The sequence below is a fragment of the Castor canadensis genome, chromosome 6, assembly GCF_047511655.1.
Source record: "Castor canadensis chromosome 6, mCasCan1.hap1v2, whole genome shotgun sequence".
In the NCBI taxonomy this organism is placed as follows: domain Eukaryota; kingdom Metazoa; phylum Chordata; class Mammalia; order Rodentia; family Castoridae; genus Castor; species Castor canadensis.
Window position 1 is genome coordinate 48,810,068 of NC_133391.1, and position 24,208 is coordinate 48,834,275.

Consider the following 24,208-nt stretch of genomic DNA (forward strand, 5'->3'; position numbering starts at 1 on the left):
TCTTCATAGCCTCTGTAGATAAGAAGGGTAAGATTTCCTGTTGAAATGCTGAAGTTCAAAGTTATCTGAAAAGGTGGAGCCACTTCTATGAGTAGGGCACAGGAAACTGGAAGGGGCAGAGCTGCCAATCTTTAAGCCTTTTGCTGCTTTCCAGATTGCCCCATCCAAAACCTCTCCATCTGTCCATAAGCCTCTGATGGCAGTTTCCCAAGCAATCTGGTTTTGAGACCTGGAACTCCCTGAGCTGCCCCTGTTTAAATCCAAAAAGTTGGAGATTCCAAGATGGCGGCTAGAGGTAGGAAGCAGAAAGCAACCCTCCTATAGTGAAATCTTGGAGAGACGCTGGAGACACACTTTGCAGGCATAATCAATGAGGAAAGGCATAACTTTGACCCCTCCACACCTCCAGCCGGTGCAGAGAATCTCCACCTCATGTTAAATGGAGAAACGAGGAGGGACACTGGGGCCGCCAGTGGCCGGCGCCCATACAGCTTGGGAAGACGTAGACCAGGTGAGCTTCGTGGTACCACGGCACCCCCACAGACAAGCCTGGGCCAGAGCAGCATAGCCCCCTGGACAGACTGACCTCCACCTGGGGAAAAAAGAGAAACTGAGTAATAAGCAATAAGAACAGTTAAGACACGCTGGAAAGAGGGTGGGGCACCCTGAGTGCTGAAGATTGGGGGAAGGGAACCCTTCCCGGGACTGTAAATAAACAAGCCAGGCAGGCCATAGAGCCTCTGGCGGGAGCGGGGCGCGCACCCAGCAACCAAGAGTGGGGAAGCTTGTGAGAGTGGAGGAGGGAGGAAAACTCCACAGGAGAGGAGGGAAGACCCACTTCCCATGTGAACTGTAAATAAACATGGTGGCCGGCAGGAGTAGCAGCACCGCCCAGTAAGCAGGAGCAGGAAAGCTTCTGAAAGTGGCAGTGGGAGGAAAACTTCAGAGGAGAGGAGGGAAGACCCACATCCCACATGAACTGTAAATAAACATGCAGGCCTGACAATGCTGGGGCAGTGTCACCTTTCCCAGTGCTTGGAAAGGGGAAAGCCTGTAGCAGAGAATCCCGCACAGGAGAACTCTGAGGAAACAAAGCCTGTGGGACCAGGTGAGTGCTAGCTCACCCCAGAGATCTACATAAATAACACCGCCAGCTACAGGCTGAGAGCAGCAGGCAGGCAAGCCACAGTTGCAGATACCACTCTCAGAACCGTCTCCAGACGCTTTTTTTTCTTTTTCTCCCTACCTTTGATGAGAGAACAACCGAATTACACCTGCAAGCCAAAAAACTTACTGAAACTGTATTGCATTTGAACTTGGGACACTTGGTGGGGCTTTTGTGTGTGTGTGTGTGTGTGTGTGTGTGTGTGTGTGTGTGTGCGTAGTTTTGTTCTACTTTATGCATCCCCTTTGATGAGACAACTACAGAACAACATCTGAGGCACCAACTCCAGGACTGGAGATTGAGACGGACACCCAAATTATTAAGACTGAAACTGCATTGCATATAAACTTGGAAGTTGTTTGGTTTTTTTTTGTAATTTTCTATTTTCCATTTTATTTTAATTCATTTTTATATATAGATATTACTTTCATTTACTTATTTTTTATTTTTTTATCTTTGATTTTCAATCCTCTCTCTGTCTCTCTAATGTCTGTTCAGCTTACTGTCGATTAGTACAATAACACTCCCTGTCTATACCTTTGAAACTCTCTTGTCTGATACCTTGTTCTGCTTTCTCCCTCTTGTCTGTATATTTGTTTTCCCCTTTTCTTTAACTTCTTGCTTTCCATCTCAGCTCACCCTTCCATTCTAAATATTACCATTGTTATTATTACAAGCTAGAAAATACTTAATTGCACAGAGTACAGGGACAGTAACAACACCAAGGACAATGACGGGAAGACAGAAAAAACAGGGAAACCAGTTTCCCCATGGCAAAAAATTGGTACAGGAACCAGAGGGGAATGAAGAGAACAGAAACTCAGATCCAGACTCCAACAAAATGAAGATAAACTATGCCAAAGGACCCAATGAAGCCCAAAAGAATAATTTAAAAGAAGACATACTACAGGTACTCAATGAGAATTTTATAGAGATGATACTGGATAGGGTCAACCAAAATGTACAGGAGACACTCAAGAAATTCCAAGACAACAAAAATAGAGAATTTGAAAAGCAAAAGAAGAAATAAAGAAAACCATAGAAGCACTGTATAAACACTAAAGTGAAAGAGAGAACACAATGAATAAACGGATAAATGAACTCAGGACAAAAATAGACAACATTAAAGAGGAAAACTGCCAGGATATGGAAAACCTCAGAAAAAAGAACGAAACAGAACTGCAAAACAAAACGGAAGGCCAATCCAGCAGAATAGAACAAACAGAAGACAGAATCTCAGAACTTGAAGATGAAATGGTAATTAAAGGAAAAACCAAAGAACTATTAATTAAACAACTCAAGACCTGTGAAAAGAAATTGCAAGAACTCACTGACTCCAGCAAAAGACCAAACTTGATAATCATGGGCATCGAAGAAGGAGAAGAGGTGCAAGCGAAGGGAATGCATAATATATTCAACAAAATAATAATGGAAAATTTCCCAAATCTAGAGAAAGATATTCCCGTACAAATGCAAGAGGCCTCCAGGACACCAAACAGACCACATCAAAATAGAACTACTCCACGACATATCATCATTAAAACAACAAGTTCAGAAACTAAGGAAAGAATATTGAAGGCTGTAAGAGAGAAAAAACAAGTAACATACAAAGGTAAACCCATCAAAATCACAGCAGACTTCTCAACAGAAACATTAAAAGCAAGAAGAGCGTGAGGTGAGATCTTCCGGGCACTGAATGAAAATAACTTCAACCCCAGGATACTCTACCCAGCAAAGCTATCATTCAAAATAAATGGAGCAATAAAAGTCTTCCATGATAAGCAGAAACTAAAACAATATGTGACCACAAAGCCACCATTACAAAAGATTCTGCAAGGGATCCTGCACACAGAAAGTGACACCCAACTTAACCATGAAAAGGCAGGCAGCACCAAACCACAGGAAAAGAAAAAGCAAGACCGTAGAGAGTAACATCAAGTTAGGTACACACAATCAAACCTTCAAACAACTAAGACAACTAAATGGCAGGAATCACCACCTACATATCAGTACTAATGCTTAACGTTAATGGACTTAATTCACCCATCAAAAGACACCATTTGACAAAATGGATTTAAAAAGAAGATCCAACAATTTGTTGCTTACAGGAGACTCATCTCAGTGACAGAAATAAGCATATGCTTAGGATGAAGGGCTGGAAGAAGATTTACCAAGCCAATGGCCCCTGAAAACAGGCAGGAGTAGCAATACTTATCTCTGACAAAGTAAACTTCAAACCTACATTGATCAAACGAGATACAGAAGGACATGCCATACTAATAAAAGGGGAAATAGACCAAAAGGAAATAATAATCATCAATCTGTATGCACCCAATTTCATCAAACATACCCTGAAAGACCTAAAAGCATATATAAATGCCAACACAGTGGTTGTGGGAGACTTTAAAACCCCATTATCATCAATAGATAGGTCATCCAAACAAAAACTCAATAAAGAAATCCAAGATCTAAAATATGCAATAGATCAAATGGACCTAGTAGATGTCTACAGAACATTTCATCCAACCTCTACACAATATACATTCTTCTCAGCAGCCCATGGAACCTTCTCCAAAATAGATCATATCCTAGGGCACAAAGCAAGCCTCAGCAAATATAAGAAAATAGAAATAATACCGTGTATACTATCTGACCACAATGCAGTAAAAGTAGAACTCAACAACAAAAGTAAAGACAAAAAACATGCAAACAGCTGGAAACTAAATAACTCATTACTTAATGAAGAATACATCATTGATGCAATAAAAGCGGAAATTAAAAAGTTCCTGGAAGTCAATGAAAATGAAAACACAACCTACCGGAACCTATGGGACACAGCTAAGGCCGTCTTGAGAGGAAAGTTTATAGCCATGAGTGCATATATTAAAAAGACTGAAAGATCCCAAATCAATGACCTAATGATACATCTCAAACTCCTAGAAAAACAAGAACAAGCAAATCCCAAAACAAATAGAAGGAGAGAAATAATAAAAATAAGAGCTGAAATCAACGAAATAGAAACCAAAAAACCCATACAAAGAATTAATGAACCAAAAAGTTGGTTCTTTGAAAAAATAAACAAGATCGATAGACCCCTGGCAAACCTGACTAAAATGAGGAGAGAAAAAACCCAAATTAGTAGAATTAGGAATGCAAAAAGGGAGATAACAACAAACACCATGGAAGTCCAGGAAATCATCAGAGACTACTTTGAGAACCTATATTCAAATAAATTTGACAATCCAAAAGAAATGGACAGATTTCTAGATACATATGATCATCCAAAACTGAACCAAGAGGAAATTAATCACCTGAATAGACCAATAACACAAAATGAAATTGAAGCAGCAATCAAGAGTCTCCACAAAAAGAAAAGTCCAGGACCTGATGGATTCTCTGCTGAATTCTATCAGACCTTTAAAGAAGAACTGATATCAACCCTCCTTAAACTGTTCCAGAAATAGAAAGGGAAAGAAAACTGCCAAACACATTTTATGAAGCCAGTATTACACTTATCCCAAAACCAGGCAAAGACACATCCAAAAAGGAGAACTATAGGCCAATCTCCTTAATGAACATTGATGCAAAATCCTCAACAAAATAATGGCAAACCGAATTCAGCAACACATCAAAAAGATTATTCACCACGACCAAGTAGGCTTCATCCCAGGAATGCAGGTTTGGTTCAATATATGAAAATCAATAAACGTAATAAACCACATTAACAGAAGCAAAGACAAAAACCACTTGATCATCTCAATAGATGCAGAAAAACCCTTTGATAAGATCCAACATCATTTCATGATAAAAGCTCTAAGAAAACTAGGAATAGAAGGAAAGTTCCTCAACATTATAAAAGCTATATATGACAAACCTACAGCCAGCATTACACTTCATGGAGAAAAACTAAAACCATTCCCTCTAAAATCAGGAACCAGACAAGGATGCCCACTATCTCCACTCCTATTCAACATAGTACTGGAAATCCTAGCCAGAGCAATTAGGCAAGAAGAAGGAATAAAAGGAATACAAATAGGTAAAGAAACTGTCAAAATATCCCTATTTGCAGACAACATGATCCTATATCTTAAAGACCCAAAAAACTCTACTCAGAAGATTCTAGACATCATCAATAGCAATAGCAAGGTAGCAGGATATAAAATCAACATAGAAAAATCATTAGCATTTCTATACACTAACAATGAGCAAACTGAAAAAGAATGTATAAAAACAATTCCATTTACAATAGCCTCAAAAAAAAAATCAAATACCTAGGTGTAAACCAAACAAAAGATGTGAAAGACCTCTACAATGAAAACTATACACTTCTGAAGAAAGAGATTGAGGAAGACTATAGAAAGTGGAGAGATCTCCTATGCTCATGAATTGGTTGAATCAACATAGTAAAAATGTCGATACTACCAAAAGTAATCTACATGTTTAATGCAATTCCCATCAAAATTCCAATGACATTCATTAAAGAGATTGAAAAATCTACTGTTAAATTTATATGGAAACACAAGAGGCCACGAATAGCCAAGGCAATACTCAGTCAAAAGAACAATGCAGGAGGTATCACAATACCTGACTTCAAACTATATTACAAAGCAATATCAATAAAAACAGCATGGTACTGGCACAAAAACAGACATGAAGACCAGTGGAACAGAATAGAGGACCCAGATATGAAGCCACACAACTATAACCAACTTATCTTTGACAAAGGAGCTAAAAATATACGATGGAGAAATAGCAGCCTCTTCAACAAAAACTGCTGGGAAAACTGGTTAGCAGTCTGCAAAAAACTGAAACTAGATCCATGTATATCACCCTATACCAAGATTAACTCAAAATGGATCAAGGATCTTAATATCAGACCCAAAACTCTTAAGTTGATACAAGAAAGAGTAGGAAATACTCTGGAGTTAATAGGTATAGGTAAGAACTTTCTCAATGAAACCCCAGCAGCACAGCAACTAAGAGATAGCATAGATAAATGGGACCTCATAAAACTAAAAAGCTTCTGTTCATCAAAAGAAATGGTCTCTAAACTGAAGAGAACACCCACAGAGTGGGAGAAAATATTTGCCAACTATACATCAGACAAAGGACTGATAACCAGAATATATAGGGAACTTAAAAAACTAAATTCTCCCAAAACTAATGAACCAATAAAGAAATGGGCACGTGAACTAAACAGAACTTTCTCAAAAGAAGAAATTCAAATGGCCAGAAAACACATGAAAAAATGCTCACCATCTCTAGCAATAAAGGAAATGCAAATTAAAACCACACTAAGATTCCACCTCACCCCTGTTAGAATAGCCATTATCAGCAACACCACCAACAACAGGTGTTGGTGAGGATGCGTGGAAAAAGGAACCCTCTTACACTGTTGGTGGGAATGTAAACTAGTACAACCACTCTGGAAAAAAATTTGGAGGCTACTTAAGAAGCTGGACATCGATCTACCATTTGATCCAGCAATACCACTCTTAGGGATATACCCAAAAGACACAGGTTACTCCAGAGGCACCTGAACATCCATGTTTATTGCGGCACTATTCACAATAGCCAAGTTATGGAAACAGCCTGTTTCCATAACTAAAATTGTTGATGTTTAATAGAGTCAATTTATTTTTCATTTTAATAAGTGTTATTATCCTGGCATTTGAAATACGTCTTTTATTATAATGATAATAATTATTATAGAAATACCTAGATGTTTGTAAGCATGCAGATCTCAATCTAGCACTTTCTAACACTTTAAGAATTCATAATCCTACTTCATTATCAGCATAAATGCACACACCAATATCAACCTCATAGCATACATATGATTACTAAGTTTTTAAATGACTAGAATGATGTTTTCCATGTAATGGAGGTACCATGATTCACAATGTGTAAAAAGAGAGAAGGTCATGCCCATACATAAAGACAAAGTGAATAGGCACTAATGTGGAGTCTGAGAAAGCAGGTATGAAGTTGATCTGGACAGTAGTAACCTCAAGCAGCCACTCTGAGTGAGAATTAAATAGTATCTCCTCTGGGACTGTGCACAATGAGAATTTTGCCTTACTATAGGTAAGAAGATGGTCCTCAAAATTTGGGACATCATGTGTGGGACTAGTCATATATGTGTCTTAACATCTCCACTGGGCCTATTATAAATAAGGACTAGGTACCAACATCTTAAATAAAGCAATGGCAGTACTGAAGACTTGTAGGTACCCAGAACACATGTTCTAAATTTCCATCCCCCACCCCCAATGCTTACAGATAGTTAAACTGAGCAAAGCTGGTTCATTTAATTTGGCCAGAAGAGTGGAGTGCATCACATGTGTCTATGCACTCATATGTGGTTACTGGAAAACAGGACAAGGAAAGTCCACCTCAGAGGGTTGTATGCAAAAAGGAGACATGATTAACTTTTTGTCATTCTGAATTCACTTTTCACTTGAGAACCATATGTGAGGGAGGTACAGGGAGGTGGGTAGACTCCTAGCTCTGACCTCATACTTAGCAAAATTGGAAAAATCATTCAGCCTTTCCTAGCTTCCACTTTCCTGTATGTAAAAGAGAAACTGATGGAACCTCTTACAAAACTAATAAAAGTGTTAGAAACAGTATATTTAAAACTTGCATTCAGTATGGAATATGGTGTAAGTTTGTAGATTGCAGGTGTTCTCAGTAGAAGCAGTAATGTTAATAACTAATTCATTTTAACCCATGCTAAAACTGATATTGTGATTGCTTCTTAGGAATTTTAGCTGCTCTTTCCTAAAGAAGGTTCTTGCCCATCACCAATATAAATTCTACAGCTGGTTCTTATTTAGAAATCTAATTTTTTTTATGTTTGTGTTTTAAAGTTTCAAACAATTGAGAAATATGTCACAATGTCCTTCCTACATGCCCTAACCCTAGGTTTAAGCCAGCAACACTACATTCTCTAGGATCACCATATAATTAGTTGCATAATTTTTAGCCAAGTCCTTTCAGCCTTATCTCCTATGACTGAAAGAAACTACTGCTGGTTAATAATTCAACCCCCACTAATGTATCCTATTCATTTTATAGAGGGGGACTAATAAAACAAATATTAGTTTCAGGGAAAGAGATGAGGGATCCCTCCTTTCCACAAGTATCGATATAGCTACAGTTGTTCTCCTGAAGGAGCTTATTTTGAGAGAAAGACACAAAATTCAAAGGGAAGAACATCAGTTATGCCTTATACCAGGGGAATATTTATAATACAAAAAAGTTCTCAGTAATATTTTATCTCAAGGCTTCTCCAGAATTAAACAGGATCAGCTACATTCTTCAGCATTTTGTCTATGTCTTTGAAAATCACCAAAATGATCAAATATTTTAAAGGTGATATATATTTCTTTACTAACTGATATTAGTAGATACTTTGGAAATTTAATTAATTGACTCTTCATATTTTTTTTGGTGCAGGTGTCTCTGTGCTGGAATCCAGGTAAAGACAGAGAAACAATGACTACAGGGATAATGATGAGTAGCAATGACACAGATATCCATACCACTGGAATCACTGATAACATTAAAACATTTAATTTTCTTATTATTTTACAGTTTAACCCTCTTAGCATCCTTCAAGTCCAGTGTTTTCATTCCGGACTAGAAGAACCTTATTCTGATTGGAAGAATATCATTATTTTGCAAAGAATACTATCTTGCAAAGAAAATAAAGAATCTTCAGTTTGGAGAATTCCTCTGGAAAATGTTTAGTACAGCTTGCCAGTCTTTGCACCATTAACTTTTGCCTATCCAGTCCATAAGAAAGTAATGCTTATAATCACCTTATCTGTTCCTGGTCAGCAAATTATAGTCCTTTTCCTGGGACATTGATGTTATAACTAAGAGATTCCAAATTCACTTTCATATGACATCTTGATTAGCGATGTCACAATAGCCATGGCACAGCCAACTCCTGCCTTGGGAACATGATGTGTGGCCCTGACTGCCTCAGCATTCTACTTCTATCCCTGTGCTAAAATCTCACTGCAGAAACTGAGATACTCAATAACTTTATGATTTTGACTTTCCTAGTTCAAACTGGCTTTTCTTAGTTGCATTAATAAGAGTTCTATCAAGGGACTAAATTTAATTCTGTTGAAAGAATAGCCTAGGACTTAAAATTGAACAAAACTTCAAAACATGTTATTTGATGTTAATGGGTTTATCTACAAGTATCTAAACATGGTAACACATCATAAAAAATCAGAAGCATGAAAAAATATGGGTGCACTGGGAACAGGGATTACTTTGATAGACATATGATTTAGAGTGGGGACAGAATGAGAGAAGGGAAAAATGAAGAAATGAAGGAAGGAGAGAAGGAAGGAGGACTTTTCCTTTTAAAACCATGCATTGCATACTACCAACATTCACATTAGTTCCTTCTTGTTTTTCACAATACTTAAATTAAAAACCTATCCTATAACTTATATCTTGGCAAATTGATTATAATTAAGAACTATTTAGGAAATGCAATGTGGCAGATTGATTTTAAAACCATAATTCTATCATTATGTTTCAGAGAAATAATAAAGTTTTCACTTAATTCTAAAACAAGGTTGTTCCAACTTTTCTCTTTAATTATTCTAATTTATAGATGGCAAATTGCAGCTCAGAATAGAAGAGTGATCTGTCCAAGACCTCGAGTAGGGAAATTTTAGAGCATGGGTACAAACTCAAGGAGATAATCCCAGTCAGGAAACATAAGAAGAGCTTCACAAAGGAGCTGTGGATTGATTTAAATCTTATTGAGGAAGACTCTTACAGGAGTTGAGAGGAAGAGGCAGGTGTCTGCAGAGTACTGGGTTGGGGTCAGGTTCTGCATCCTTAGCAGTCTTTGTCATTTTTGAGCTGTGTGACTTTGAAAGGTCCAGTTAATCTGTCTAAGCCTGGATTCTGCTTCTTAAAAGTGGGGTCACTTCTTTCTATGTATGTCATATACTACTTAAAGTCTAAATGATATAATGGAAAATAATACAATGGCCAAAGTTTGAAAGTAAGAAAACCAAAACAAATGTGTGGACAACACAATCTATTGAATTATAGTTGAGCATAAACTGGGGCCAGCATCTTGTAGGAAAGCCAGTGTCAAGTGATCCATGTGAAAAGTTCTTCAGCAGTGGCTGAGGAGAACTCTCAGGAGTCTTTTATCCCTTCCCCATTCTGTAAAAGGCTCTCATTTTAGAGCTGAATAGGTGGTTTTTCCCCAATTACAGTAACTTCCCCCATGCATCATTTTACTTTCCTTAACTTTAGTTATCTAGGATCAACTATGGTATGGAAATATTAAGTGGGAAACTCCAGAAATAAGAAATTGATAAGTTTAGAATCATGCACCATTATGAATTGCTGCTTATTTCACACTTTCATGCTCAGGATGTGAATGTTTGCTCTGTCCAGCACATCCACACTGCATACTCTACCCTCCATTGAGCACTGAGCAGCCATCTCACACACAGTACCTTTGTTTAAGTAATGTTTATTTACTTAATAATGGCCCCAAAGGGTAAGAATAGTGATCCCGCCAATTGTATTGCAGTATTTTGTTATAATAGTTCTACATTATTCGTTATTATTAGTAATCATTTACCATGGTTAATGTATAAATTAAACTGTTTCATAGGTATATATGTTGGTAAAAATCTGTACATGGTTTGATACCATCTGCAACATCCTACATCCACTGAAGGTTTTGGAATATTTTTCCTATGAACAGTGACACACTCTTGTGCTTTTAAAATCTCCTCACTTAGATTACAAGGACTTAGATCCTACCTTCACACATTTAGTATCCTCCAGATAAGTGAATAAGTTAATAAGATTTCACACAATGCAGAAGGCATAGAAGTATTAATAAGTATAATATTTAGATTAGTAGGATTCACATTTGGCTTGTAGTATTGTAATAATGGTACCATCACTGGTTCTGTGTATTTAGTGAGAAAAATAGGCTAAGTATTCTAGGAAGATTAATGGAACAAGCAGTCTTATTTGGGTCAGGAAATAAACATTTCCTAAATGGTTTCTTAGCAACTTACATAAATTCACATGGAGCTCTGAGCTCTAATTGACTGCTGCCGGGCCGTGTGTGCTTTGGGAAAATGTAGGTCAGTGTGTTTAGCCTATGCTGAGAAGTTCTAGCCATACTCCATTTCAAACAATGCAAAACAAGAAACTCATGCTACTCAATAGGTCCCTTTAGCTTAATTGTAATTTTTCAGATATAGGTTTTAGATTTTCACTATTCTATGTCTCCTCCAGTACATGGGTATTTATAGAAGGCATAAGGGATGACTATAGCAGAACTTCTCATGGAGGAACCAAACGTTTCCTTTGTTTATCAGGCATGAATGCAGATAGATGTCCAGGAAGAGTTGGGAATCATTATGTTCTTCATCTGTAATAGCCTTGTGGTGAAGCTTCTTCTCAGGTTTGTAGAAAAATGACTTCCTACAGCCCATCCACTGCCCATCCCAAATATCTACAATACTCAGGGTGAATCCCATGTCCCCCACACAGGGACAGTCTTACCAGACAACACATGTAAGGAGCTCATCATCTAAACTCACCAACCTGCACTCCATAAATTCCTGCTACAGCCAGTTCTAAAATGTGATTTACATAAACTGCCAGATTCCACAGTGTGCAATTAACTGTGCATTGTTTCTCAACAGGGAAATGCATCATTGTCCACATATTACAGCTTGCTAAAAATGTTCCATCAGGAATTACTTTCTGCCTCATCCTATTAGGTACTTTTTGAAACTCCTAGGAGACTCTATCAAATGTCCTGCATTCTACAAAAGTGTGCATGAACATGGCCATATATTTAGTCATAGGCTTTGTATTAATTGTTGAGAATTCTTCTTTGCTGTCTACAGATATTTCAGAAATGCATTAATAAACACAGTCTCCATCATATTTTTTTGGCCCTGTGTGGTGTTGTAACTCTGGTTACTAGTGCACCCAAGTAGTTATGAATAGATGTGGATGAATATGTATGCACTGAGAAAAACCCATTTTGGATATAGCTTTCTTGTATTTTCTTTATGTGGTGTGTGTGTGTGTGTGAGATGTAGCCATGACCTGATTACAAATATGAAGCACAGCCAGAGAAGCATGCAGCCAGGGATTGGGATAGATCATGACAACAGGGACTGCTATTGACAGTGCATCTACCTGTGCTGCAAGTAAAGGAGGCCACAGCCTACAAACTGTCACTCCAGGTGAGGAAAAAACTTATGGTTCATTTTTGAATACTGGGCCAGTCTTTCTGAACATTTCCCATGCCCAGGACACATATATTGGAGTGCTTTGCTTTAGAATACTCAGTATGAAGCATATTACTTAGTGGTGGACAATCTGGGCTTTGGGTGCAGCCTTCTTGGATTCAAATGCTGGTCCTTCAACTTCCATTTGAGGCAGCTTAGCCAGTTGGCTTTACCTCTCTGTGACCCAGTTTCTTCCATGCCTGAAGACTTTTTTTCTGCTCTTCTACTGATCCTCTGCCACTGACATTCTCACTTTTCTCACCCTGAGAAAGGTTTTGCCCACTGGGTGAGAAGATCAAATTGCATAATGTAATAAGAGAGTTGACGCACATCCAGCTGTGGGCTATATAATCAAAACCTTCCTTTTAGAGTTCCCTTCTTTTACTGTGCTCTAGTCTCCATTTTTTAAAACTGCCCTCAATTACACAAAATTTGCTTGTAAATGCACTATGTCCTTTGAGGTCATTCTAGTATTTCTAAGTTAATTGTGTGTTGAGCTGTTTGTTGACAACACTTTTATTTCAAGTTCTTTTCTGATTGACAGTTTTTTAAACAACTGTAAGGTTTCCAATCCAAATTTAAGGTATACTCCCAAGCTGTTTTATATTGGCATTTATTCTAAAGGGTGTTCATAGTCACTCAGTGTCCATAAAGTCATTAAATGGATGGTAACAATTCTGACATGGTTGCATCTTCTCCTACTGCAGCTTAAAAAATTTAAAGGAGCAGAACAAGAAAAATTAAAGCAATTTTAAGTGGGACTGTCCACACCTAATTGTTGTGTGTCCACTGCACTATATTGAGCTCTTGGAGCAGCTATAAAGCCTGGGTGAGAAAAGGCTGCAGTGATTGGTGCTCACAGTTCACTGTGTAAGTGCTAAATGCCAAGGCAGCACCCAGTCATTGTGTATTGACATATATGTGTGTATTTATTAGTGTTATAAGTGGTTCTGAACTTGGGGAAAGTTATTTCTAAAACAAAATGTAATGACTTTTTCAATAAGATAAAGTGAATGAAAGGAAATATAGGACTGGAACTACTACAATATTGACATGACACTGGACTAAGATAGCCCTGTATTTGTATATTTCATATGAAATCTTTTCCTAAGCAGTAAAGCTATACTGTCCATATGAATTTTTTTTAATGTTTTTAACTATTAGTGTTCAGAAAGCAAGATTAGACCTTAGAATCTGAGGCAACACCAAGAAAATAAAACCTAAAACATCCAGCATCACCAAGTCTTTTCTGTTTTTTAAGTACTTTCTGCCATGGGTGAGAAAACTTGGAAGTTTAAATTATTTTCTAATTACCATGTTTGATTTCTTTCATTTTTCAAGCACTGTGGAAACTTATTAATAAAAAAATCTTAAAATATTCTCATAAATATGAGTAAATATATCAAAAATTAATAAAGTTTTCATGCTGTCACTACAAAAAATAAATTATTTGTTGTGATAGTATTCAAAACCTCAGTTCTAATTATTTGGAAATATGCATTATATTTCTGTCATCTTACCATGCACTAGAAAATCTCATTTAATATAATCTTGGACTCATTCACCAATCTCTCCCCATCCTTTATCATCCCATCCACACTAATCTCCTTTTTCTTAAGAAATCTGCCTTTACACATTTTGCTTTAAAAGCATTGATATATGTTATACATTCTTCTATCATATCTTTAACAACCAACCACACTGTTTATTTATATACCTGATTTATCTTAATCCAAATTGCCTTATAAATAATGGGTAATAAATAGTCATCACATAGCTGAGTTAATCTGTTTCTCTCTCTCTCTCATGATGTAAAAGCTATAATACTTTTTTTATTTCACAGTATATGTATGAAATAAATATAAATGACAAATTGAAAATTTGCAAATTAAGCTACCTAATTGTATGAAATTTAATTGTAAAATTGTATACTTCATAGAAAGTGTTAACACAAGCTCTGGCCTCAAAATTTTAACAAATTACCTGTAAAGTGAAGCAATTGCAATTTAATCTCATTCTATATATGGAAGGAAGTTGTCAGCACAGTGTAAAAGGACTTGCTTAGTCAATTAGTCAAGGTGCAGAATGTGTTATCTGTCTTTATAGAACAGAAGCCAGACAGCAGCTCAGGAAGAATGATGGAGGTGATGGAGTGTAATGATCCATCCATACTTCATGAAGTATGATGAAGGTAATGATAGAATATAATAATGGTGTGTGATGAAGTTGATGCTGAGGGTGATGATGGCACCCTTTCTCCTTGAAGCTCAGTGCCTCTGGGTACCATGGATGCTTCCTGCACAGATAATGTCCTACCAGACCTGAGAACCACCACATTACTGCTATGGCAGTGCTCGGTCTCACTGAGCTCAGCACACCATTCAGGAGGTTGACATAATTTGCTTTAACATTTACACATTGTCATCTAAGTAATCCAAACTTCATTTTTAGCTCATCTTCTCTTTATATACTCATTATTTGTAAAAATAGTAATGACTGAAGGTTATAAGAAGAACTTGATATGTCAGGAGTACATCCTAGAAACACCATTTGACTGTTTTGAAGTTTGACTGTCAGCCTGTAAGCAGCTGGGCTACAGGATCAGAACAAAAGACTCATCAAGGCTGTAAGAATATGGAAAGTAACAATGCATAAGAACATAATATGTATGCTATAGTTTGAATGAGGCCAATGAAATGCCTTGATTCTAGCAAATACGGCTAGGATCTGAATATAAAATAAACACTAGTTAAGAAGCCAGCGCTGCAATGAAGATCAGGAATTCAGGAAACAACCCTGGACTTCACAGCTTGAAAATATAAATACATCCAGTGAAGATTTGGTCTGTAGAAAGATCTTTTCACACTCTTTGTTTGTACGTGTTTACTGCTCACTGTACTTAGAAACTATCAGGAACTATCTGTTCTGATCCTCATACAAAGTCGTAATAATCCTTTATTCCAAAATGTAGGCTTGTTTCCATATGATTATTTTTTTAAAAAACATTCTGCCTTACATAACAAATATTTGTGGGGCCAGTCACAGTGACTTAGCCTGTAATCTCAGATACCTGGGAGGTGGAGATCAGGAGGATCATGGCTTGAGGCCATTGGGGCAAAAAGTTAGTGATAGTCCATCAAAATCCAGACATCTCTGTGCTGCAGTTTGTGTTATTCACATATATGCCAAGCAGTCATCTCCTGACTCTTTTCAGTCATCCTATAATAATTGCTCCTAACCACTGCACTTGTAGCATTTGTACTTTGTTTCTCCTTCTCTACTGACTCCCACCCTTTTTTCTCTCTTGTTTGATTTGAGCATTTTAAGTGATCAATTTTAATTTCACTATTTGCATATCCTTTTTACTTCCTCCTTTGTAATCATATTTAGCTATGTTTTGCATTGACTGCAGATATTTTACATATATTTGCAGGTCAATATTTTTTATTAATCTAGATACAAATACTTTCAACTGTATATGTATATATATATATATATGCATTCATATATGTATTCCAATATATATATATACATGTATTTATAATGTAGCTTGCAATCTAAAACTGGGTTATCCATTTATTTTTGTTCTAATGTTTCCAGCTTGGGTCATTGGGGCTCTTTCAGTTGCCTCCAGTGCTTCCTGACATACCAACATAAGTTCGTGTGCATGTTTTGTACTTGCTTATTTCTGTCACCACAAAATACTACAGCTTCATCTTGTATTTTTTTCTGCCACTGTCTTGGATCAGCCATTTTCCCATGCATCCTGGGTTCCTTAACTATTGAACCGCATCATAGCCCAGCACTTCAGTGCTAGGTGTATCAGTGCTGCTGCTGTGGCATTGCTGTAGGAGCCCTCCACTGACAAAGATGGAATTATCTCTGCGTGTGTTCAACATACCTGTAAATATAACTATATAGATGGCATCTATGCACTGATCTATAATTCACACATGCAGTTAAACATGAGTTATTCAATTGCACTGTTGAGAATCAGTGATCCCTTGGCAATGGTCGAGTGTGATGGCATCTGAAGGGGGCAGGGTCAGGTGTTATTTGGCTACAGGTGGTGACACAAGGCAAGTTAAGCAATGAGCACAAAAGTGAAAAGAATAAGTGAGATACCACGAAGTTAATAAAGATTGATGACATATTTGTGATGAGAAAGTAAAACGAAGATCATCAGTGTAATTTGATATGAGTTTGAATGTACAAGGTGAGAGGTAGAAAGGACTCATACATAACTGTCTTGCTTCTCCTTGGGTGGGTGAATAAACACAGAACACTGAAGGAAACTTACTTGCTTGCATTTCTTTCCTCATATTTCACCTGAAATTCTGCTAGTATAAGACTATTAGAGCTGTTTCCTATCCGTCTTCCAATTTGACATTCAGACAAGGAATCAGTAGTACATGGTAAATTTAAGGTAGTGTAATAATTCTTGATTTGTAATGATTCCTGGATTTTGGGCCTTTCTAGAACAGACACAACTAAGCCCTGGCAGCTTATCTATGGGCCCTCTTTCCTCAGAAACTTGAGATAGAATGAAGATCCAAGTTGGGGTCATTTCTGAAGAAAACTTAGGTTGAGTCTCATGCTTAAGTTAGTCAAAGCTCCTTGAGACTTTTGTTACATAATCCTGTTAATGACAACTATATCACAAATATGGAAAATCTAAATGTATTATACAGGAGGTCTCATAGATTAATGTCCCATTATGGAACCCTTGTCAAATTTAAGTGAAGAAAACATTTCTTTGAATTACTTCATATTCAGAATCCTGTATGTCCCAGCACTTGCAATTAAAAATTTAAGATAACCATCAAATCAATTTTAGCCTCACAATTATTTTAATAACCTCTTTTTCTTATAATTAGGTTCCATACTCAGAGATTGCTTAGCTTTCATTGCTTATTTCATTTAGTCACTAAGCCTGCCTAATCACTGTATTGATCATCATGTCACTCACTTCAAAGTCTATTGTACTAAAAAATCAAGTTGTAGCTTTAAAACTGTTAATATGTAATTTTGAAAACAGCCTTTACAGGTATGTAACATTTATAAATCCATATCAATATTGTTTCAAAATATACTTTATAATGAGAAAATAATATGAGAAATAGAGATTTTCAGTCTTGATAATTTGAATTTATAATACAGTAGTTGGTTTCTTTCTTTCTTTTTTTTTCCTGAGGTACTGGTGCTTGAACTCAGGGCCTATACCCACTCCACCAGCCCTTTTTTGTAAAAGTTTTTTGTTTTTTTTCCTTGGGCCACCTAGCCCAAGAGTGCCACTGTTGTTAAAGCAGCAAGCTTATGGTGGCCTCATGTCTGCTGAAGCCCCAGCAGGCCCTCACCCCGTAGGAAACCCTGCCTACTTCTCAGAGGAAGAGGATGGATCCGCAGACCTGTCCTGCACCCAGAGGCCTAGAACTGAGCAACCTGGGTGGGGGCTCTTCTTTTGCTGTTGGGACATTTTAAGGTCCAGGCATCAATCCACAGAACAGAGACTGTGGCAACAGAGTTCATTGGAAAATGGCTGTCACTGGCATGTATCTTAGGCTGGGGTTACCAGCATCAACTCATCTTCCCTGTTGGTGGGAGGAAGGGGTGAGGCTAATAAACTCCAACCATGTTCTATCTAATGCCAGTGAGGGCTTTGGGGAAACCTCCCTATAATCTTCATGCTTCATTTGACATTGTCTCCAAACATCCAGCTTTTAAAATTGGCCTATATGGGAACCTTGTTATCCATTTAAAGATTTGTAGCATGTCCCTTGTAAGGGTATGAAACAATTAAGCATGGGGCCAGAAGAGTGGACTCAACCCAGCCAGCTTCTGTGGGAGACATTCAGAAGCAAGGTATTATTTATGTTTTTTTATGATTGGATTTTGGGATATGTTGCTTGGAATTATCCTATGTGTTGAGGTATGATGACAGACAAAAATGTTGGTTTGAGGAACAGCTGCAGACCTGATGCTTGTAACTCCCTTCCACCGATTTCTAGGTCCATGTGATTGTATTCATTTGCTACCTTGGAGAAGTGCACTCTGGGTCCCACTTTCTCCAGGATGCCAATTGCACTATCAGTATGTCTTCTTAATATAAATACTCTGGTTTTGTGTTTTATATCTTTTATCAAAGGCCCTCTTTCCTGCACTGTGTTCTCATGAACATGAGCAACTCCAGGGACATGTCAGGGGACATCTCTATGTCTGAACAACAGGAATAAGCCATATAACACATGGAGAACAACCATTTGGAGTGCTTAACTCACTGAACTACCTCTCTTAAAATCCCTTCTACATGGAAAATGATTCATGAGAAACTGGGTGCCCCATGATTTGATTCTTAGCAAAGATTGTAAATTCATATAAATGGGAAATGGTAATACAGAGAAGGGTGATGGTTGTCTGATCCTAGGGCCAAGGAATTGTTTTTCCTATTGAATCCATCCTTTAACACATTAGCCTAAATCTTCCGTGTACAACAGGATTCATGTGTATTTTTTATTTTATTTTATTTTTATTTTTTTAAAGTTTATCATTTATTTACAATCCATTAGGATAAAAACCCACTTTATGCAACTGTACCCTTCAATTCATTTCCTCTGAAGAGAAGTAAAAAAGACAGGACTAAAATTGAGACAAGTATTTAAAAGAAAATCCTATGACCTAAGAGTCCAAAAGCAAAATGTTAAATGGTTCATTTTACCAAAAAGAATTAGTTTTTGTACAAAATATAAAGAATTTTACACTATAAACAGACTGCTGTATACACAAACTAGAATTCTACTATATGTTTTTCCTCCAATTTTCTTTGAGCACAAAACATTTGCAATTCAGAAAGCTAATTCAACCTCAATGGGCAGACTGTCTCAGAAAAAGCTTTTACCCCTAATAGATCTGGGAAAGATAAATTGATTCTTTCCTTTGGTTCAAAGTCCAATAATCAGTTAAGTTTTAATTTAGTTTACAAAACTCTGCCATATTAACATGAAGAGCACACTAATGCTTAATGCTGAAACATTATCTTTTAGGAAGTATTATAATACAAAGTTTGACACAAAATCTAAAAGGTTACAATCTATGTCTACCATTAATCCCAAAACCTCAGCAACTCCTCTCTTGATTGAAAAAGACCAAACCAACTCCTTACCTCCTAATATATATATATATATATATATATATATATAATTATTCTATTTTCATGGCTCATCTCTGAAAGAAACACAGCTTAAAATAAAACTGGTCATAGCAACTCACAGAAAATAGTTCTCTAGCACTAGCTGAACTTTAGACTCCATCAGCAAAGACATTTTTATATATCGATGGATATTAATAGAGTAATTTTAACTCAATGTTTATAATATTAGCTTGACTTTTACATTTAACATTTGAATTCTTTCATCTGAAAACCTTCCCAATAAAATTATATCATAATAATTATAAAGGACATATTTTTAAAGTTGAGCTGGAACCACATAATCCTTTAATTGATAAGCCAGCTATCTAAATATTGATAACATTAATCCCAAATTGAAAACAAAATGAAATTTTATGAGCTTTACTGAAATAGTTTTAATTTGGGTTTTAACCAATTCTTCTCGTGCATATTTCATTGCCACCTATCATTATCAGTATTTTATAACATGCTTTAAGGTTTGAGGCCTTAAAAAAGATACTACCAAGACCTAAAATATGCATAGCTTTAGCTTAAGTATTTTTATTCTATTTATCTCAACTCTCATTTTTTAATCATACAGGGAGTTCTAAAGTCATGATTAGAAGAGAAATTATTTAAATTATGGCTACAAATAGCACAAGAACCTAAGAAATCATACATCTTCTATATTTTGATAAATTTTTAATAAGAGCAAGAATAAAATTAAGGAGAATGTGTTTTCATTATAAAATTCTTGTCTAGTAGGGGCAAATATTTTGTTTTAATGTATTCTGTCAAAACATCTTTGCTAAATGAAAAGTCTTTGTTATTACTATAAAATTATTCTTTCTACCCGTGACATTTTACATAGTATCCTTTAAGCACCAAAGAAAAATTCTGTAAACAAACTTTTAACCAGTAAACTAGGGGCAAATATCAATTTGTGCCTTTATTATAATATTTAAAAGGCCATGAGTCTCTACTTCCTACAATGCATTTTTATAATAAAAATCCAGGCATATTTATACAAATAAGAAGCAGAATCACTATATATTTGTTGAAACAAAAGGCAGATCAACAGACTAGAACTTTTTAAGTTAATAAAGTAAGCACATGAAACCTATAAAATGTATAAAAATTCAGTATTTTGAGTTTCATTGAAGGGATTCATAATTATTAAGACTAAAAGATGGTAGTTCCACTGGCTTATAATTATCCTGTAAACAGTAAGAAAGAAATAAGTGATAAGTTAGAAATGTATTAGCTCCCAGTATTTCCCTTCTCTTGCACCAGAGCCACTTTTAAAGCAGGTAAAATTGGCTCTCATAAATATCAGAATAATTCTAGGAGAAAATAAATTCCATTTGGAATAAGTTAACAGTCTACAACAGATTTTTTTTTTGGAGGTACTTGGGTTTGAAGTCAGGGCCTCATGCTTTCTAGCCCAGCACTCTACCACTTGAGTCACTCCCCTAGCCCATTTTTGTGTTGAGTATTTTCCAGAGGGTCTTATACACTACCTGCCCTGGCTTTGAACCTCTACCCTCCTGATCTCTCTGCCTCTGTAGCTAGGATTACAGGTGTGAGAGTCACCAGTGCCAGCTAGAACAGATTTTTCACATTAGGAAAAAAAGTACTGCAGGTCAGATGAGAACTGATCTACATGTTTTATGACAGAGTAACTGAAACCTTCAAAACATCTCTATTTTATCAGATTTGCTTTGTTGCTCTTATATTGCTTTCTAAGTTGTGTGGTAGCAAGGTAATAGAAAAATAAAAAGTGAAAACAATAATAGTTTAATTTCTGTAGCTTTATGAAGAAAAAACATCTCAAAATAGCTTTTTCCTATTGTTGTTAGGAAAAAGCTTCATTTGACACATTGGATTTGTAAAAAGAAAACACGAAAAAAACTTAGTGTTTCATAATCTAATCCTTGGTAGTTAAGACAACAGTAGGAAAGAAAAATAGAAAAATTACTATTTTAAGAAAAAAACAGCAGACAGACAACAAAAGGCTCTCTGTGTCTTCTACCATTCACTGTCTCTGGAATACTTTCATTTGCAACACAATATACAAACTATTATTTACATTATGATTATATTGGTAAGGAAGACAAGAATCAGTTTTGTTGTGCTCTAACTTAACAGTGCCCATTGAGATAACCATGACCATCCACACAAGAAGGCCTTAAACAGCAACATTTCAGTTTTGTCATTCATTTTCAAGTTTGCTGCACAAATAATTGTAAGACTCCGGAAGTCCTGTAAAAGTAGGCTGAATTTCTGTAGCTGATAAGTGTGCACTGAAGATCATGTGTTTCTTGTTAAGTAAAATGTTCTGCAGGCTTACAAAGGCATTTCTTTAAACGGTGGTATCTCCAAAGTCCTTGTTCCAATGTATGTATGCTTCTAAGGTTTGAGGACTCACACTGCGTTCTATCTTTTTCAAGGATTCAGTGAAGTCAGGTAATCGAATGTTTCTCATCTCACTGGCAGACATATTCTTCACTTGTTCTGGTTTCAGTTCTCAGATAGGACCCAGGGCTGCATCTTTTGCCAAAGCTGTTAAATCACTTCTTGAGTATCCATCGGTCATTCTAGCAAGTTGTGCTAGTTCTTTTTGAGTCAATGGACTGCCCTGTTTACATAACAAATTCTTAAGTAAAAGTAGTCTTGTCTCCTCATTTGGTAAAGACACATATACCCATTTGATGAAACGCCTGAGAACAGCCTCATCAAGCTCTTGTGGCCTCTTAGTTGCACCCATTACAAGTACTCTGTCATCTACTGCAGATTGCACACCATCAAATTCTATTACAAATTCAGTTTTTAGATGTCGACTAGCATCATGTTTCCCTTCTCTTCTTTCACACAGAAGACTATCAACTTCATCTATAAAAATTATAGAAGGTTGAAGTTCTCCAGCCACCGCAAAAAGAGCTCTCACTAATTTCTCTCCTCCCACATAGTTTGAAGTTAAACTTGAAGCACTTATATTAAAAAATGTTGCGTTAGATTCTGCAGCTACAGCTTTGGCCAGCATTGTCTTCCCATTTCCAGGGCGACCAAAGAGTAACAGTCTTCTAGCAGGAGCTCTAAGGCCTGTGAATAACTCAGGCCTTAGAGAAGGAATAATAACAATTTCTTGCAATGCCTGTTTTGCCAATTCTTGACCAGCTATATCATCAAATTTAACAGCTGTCCCATAGTCCACAATTTCATTCATTATAAGGTTAGCAAGGTTGCTGTTCACATTCCTAAAATTTTTCAAGTCTTTCTTTTTCTGAGCAGCAGTTGTAGGAGTGGAAGGTTTATTTGTTCTATTTGTTTTTTGAGTACCCTTATGAGTGGCAGTTGCAGGACCAGGTCCCTGTCTCACTCCAGAAACCATGGATAAACCACTGCAACTAGGTGCTCTGTGGTGACCCGAAAGACCTGTGGACCCACTTTTCAAAACTGTTTTTGAACGAGGCAGTGAATTACTAGCGTGCGTTAAAGTATCTTTTCTTTTCGGAATAGCTCCACTTTCTGACTGGAGATGTCCGTTTAGGTATGTCAAGTTAGTAGTGTCATTATAGACATCCGTTTGTGACTTGGAAAATTGCATAACTGGTTGAAGCTTCTCTAGAAGTTGTAAACGATCCTTGGCCATCACCAAATTAGTCATCATTTTAGTTTGAAGGCGTACAGCTCTTTCACACTGTTCACCTTGTCCTGTAATGACAACAGCTATTCCTTTTTCTAGTTCTTCAGTACCTTTTTTATATCATTCCACTGCTTGTTCCTTCTGTCCTGCGTTCTCGTCCTCATCGATACACAGGGTGATGGAGATGTACTCAAAGGCCTGCTTGTGGAAGGCTTGGACGCGCTCGGCCTTGCCGCCCGATATGGGCGCGGGGGGGCGAGGGAGAGGCTAGCGCCTGCGAGGCCCCGGAGGTCCTCTTGGCGGCCATGAGGGCGCGGGAGAAGCGCTGGGAGAGCCACACGAAGAGGAGCCCCAGGTGGAAGGCCACCAAACGCAGCAGCGCTAAGCTTAGGAACAATGGGTAGGAGAAATAATCCAGGCTCCTCCTATGCGGCGACCGGAGCGGAGGGGCCGACCGGGCGGCGGAAGGGGCGGGGGCCGGGCAGGGGGGCGGAGGCTTGGGAGGCACTGGGCCGCTGCGGCCGCCGGAGCATTTTTTCTTCCCTCGACCACCCAGAGAACTCATTCACAGCTCCCACTGCCGCCGCCGCCATAACCCGCCTCCCACAGACCGACGGCGACCAAGTGATGGTGGCGGCCACTGCGTCGGTGAGGGCCACAGACCCGTGGGTCCCGGAGCTTGGCACCTCCACGCGCTGCGCGCCAGTCCCGCCCCTTCCTCCTTCCTCCCTCCTCCGCCAGGAGCACCATGTGTATTCTTTTTAAATGTGAGTTGGTAAGGCAGTTGTAAGATTGGTACCCTTGTAGCCCACCCTTTGTCCAGAGATGGATATACAAAGCAAGAGCCCAAATCCTTAACCTTTCAAAATTCTTGGCTTCCAGGGAGACCTATAAGTGAAGGCTTCTTTGTGGTGCCT

At 37.5% G+C, this 24,208-nt stretch overlaps 1 pseudogene; it reads right to left on the bottom strand.

Annotated features, from left to right (window-relative positions):
* Positions 1–21,866: 21,866 nt before the first annotated feature.
* LOC109676907 (spastin pseudogene) lies at positions 21,867–23,856 on the bottom strand (annotated as a pseudogene).
* Between the last annotated feature and the right edge of the window lie 352 nt (positions 23,857–24,208).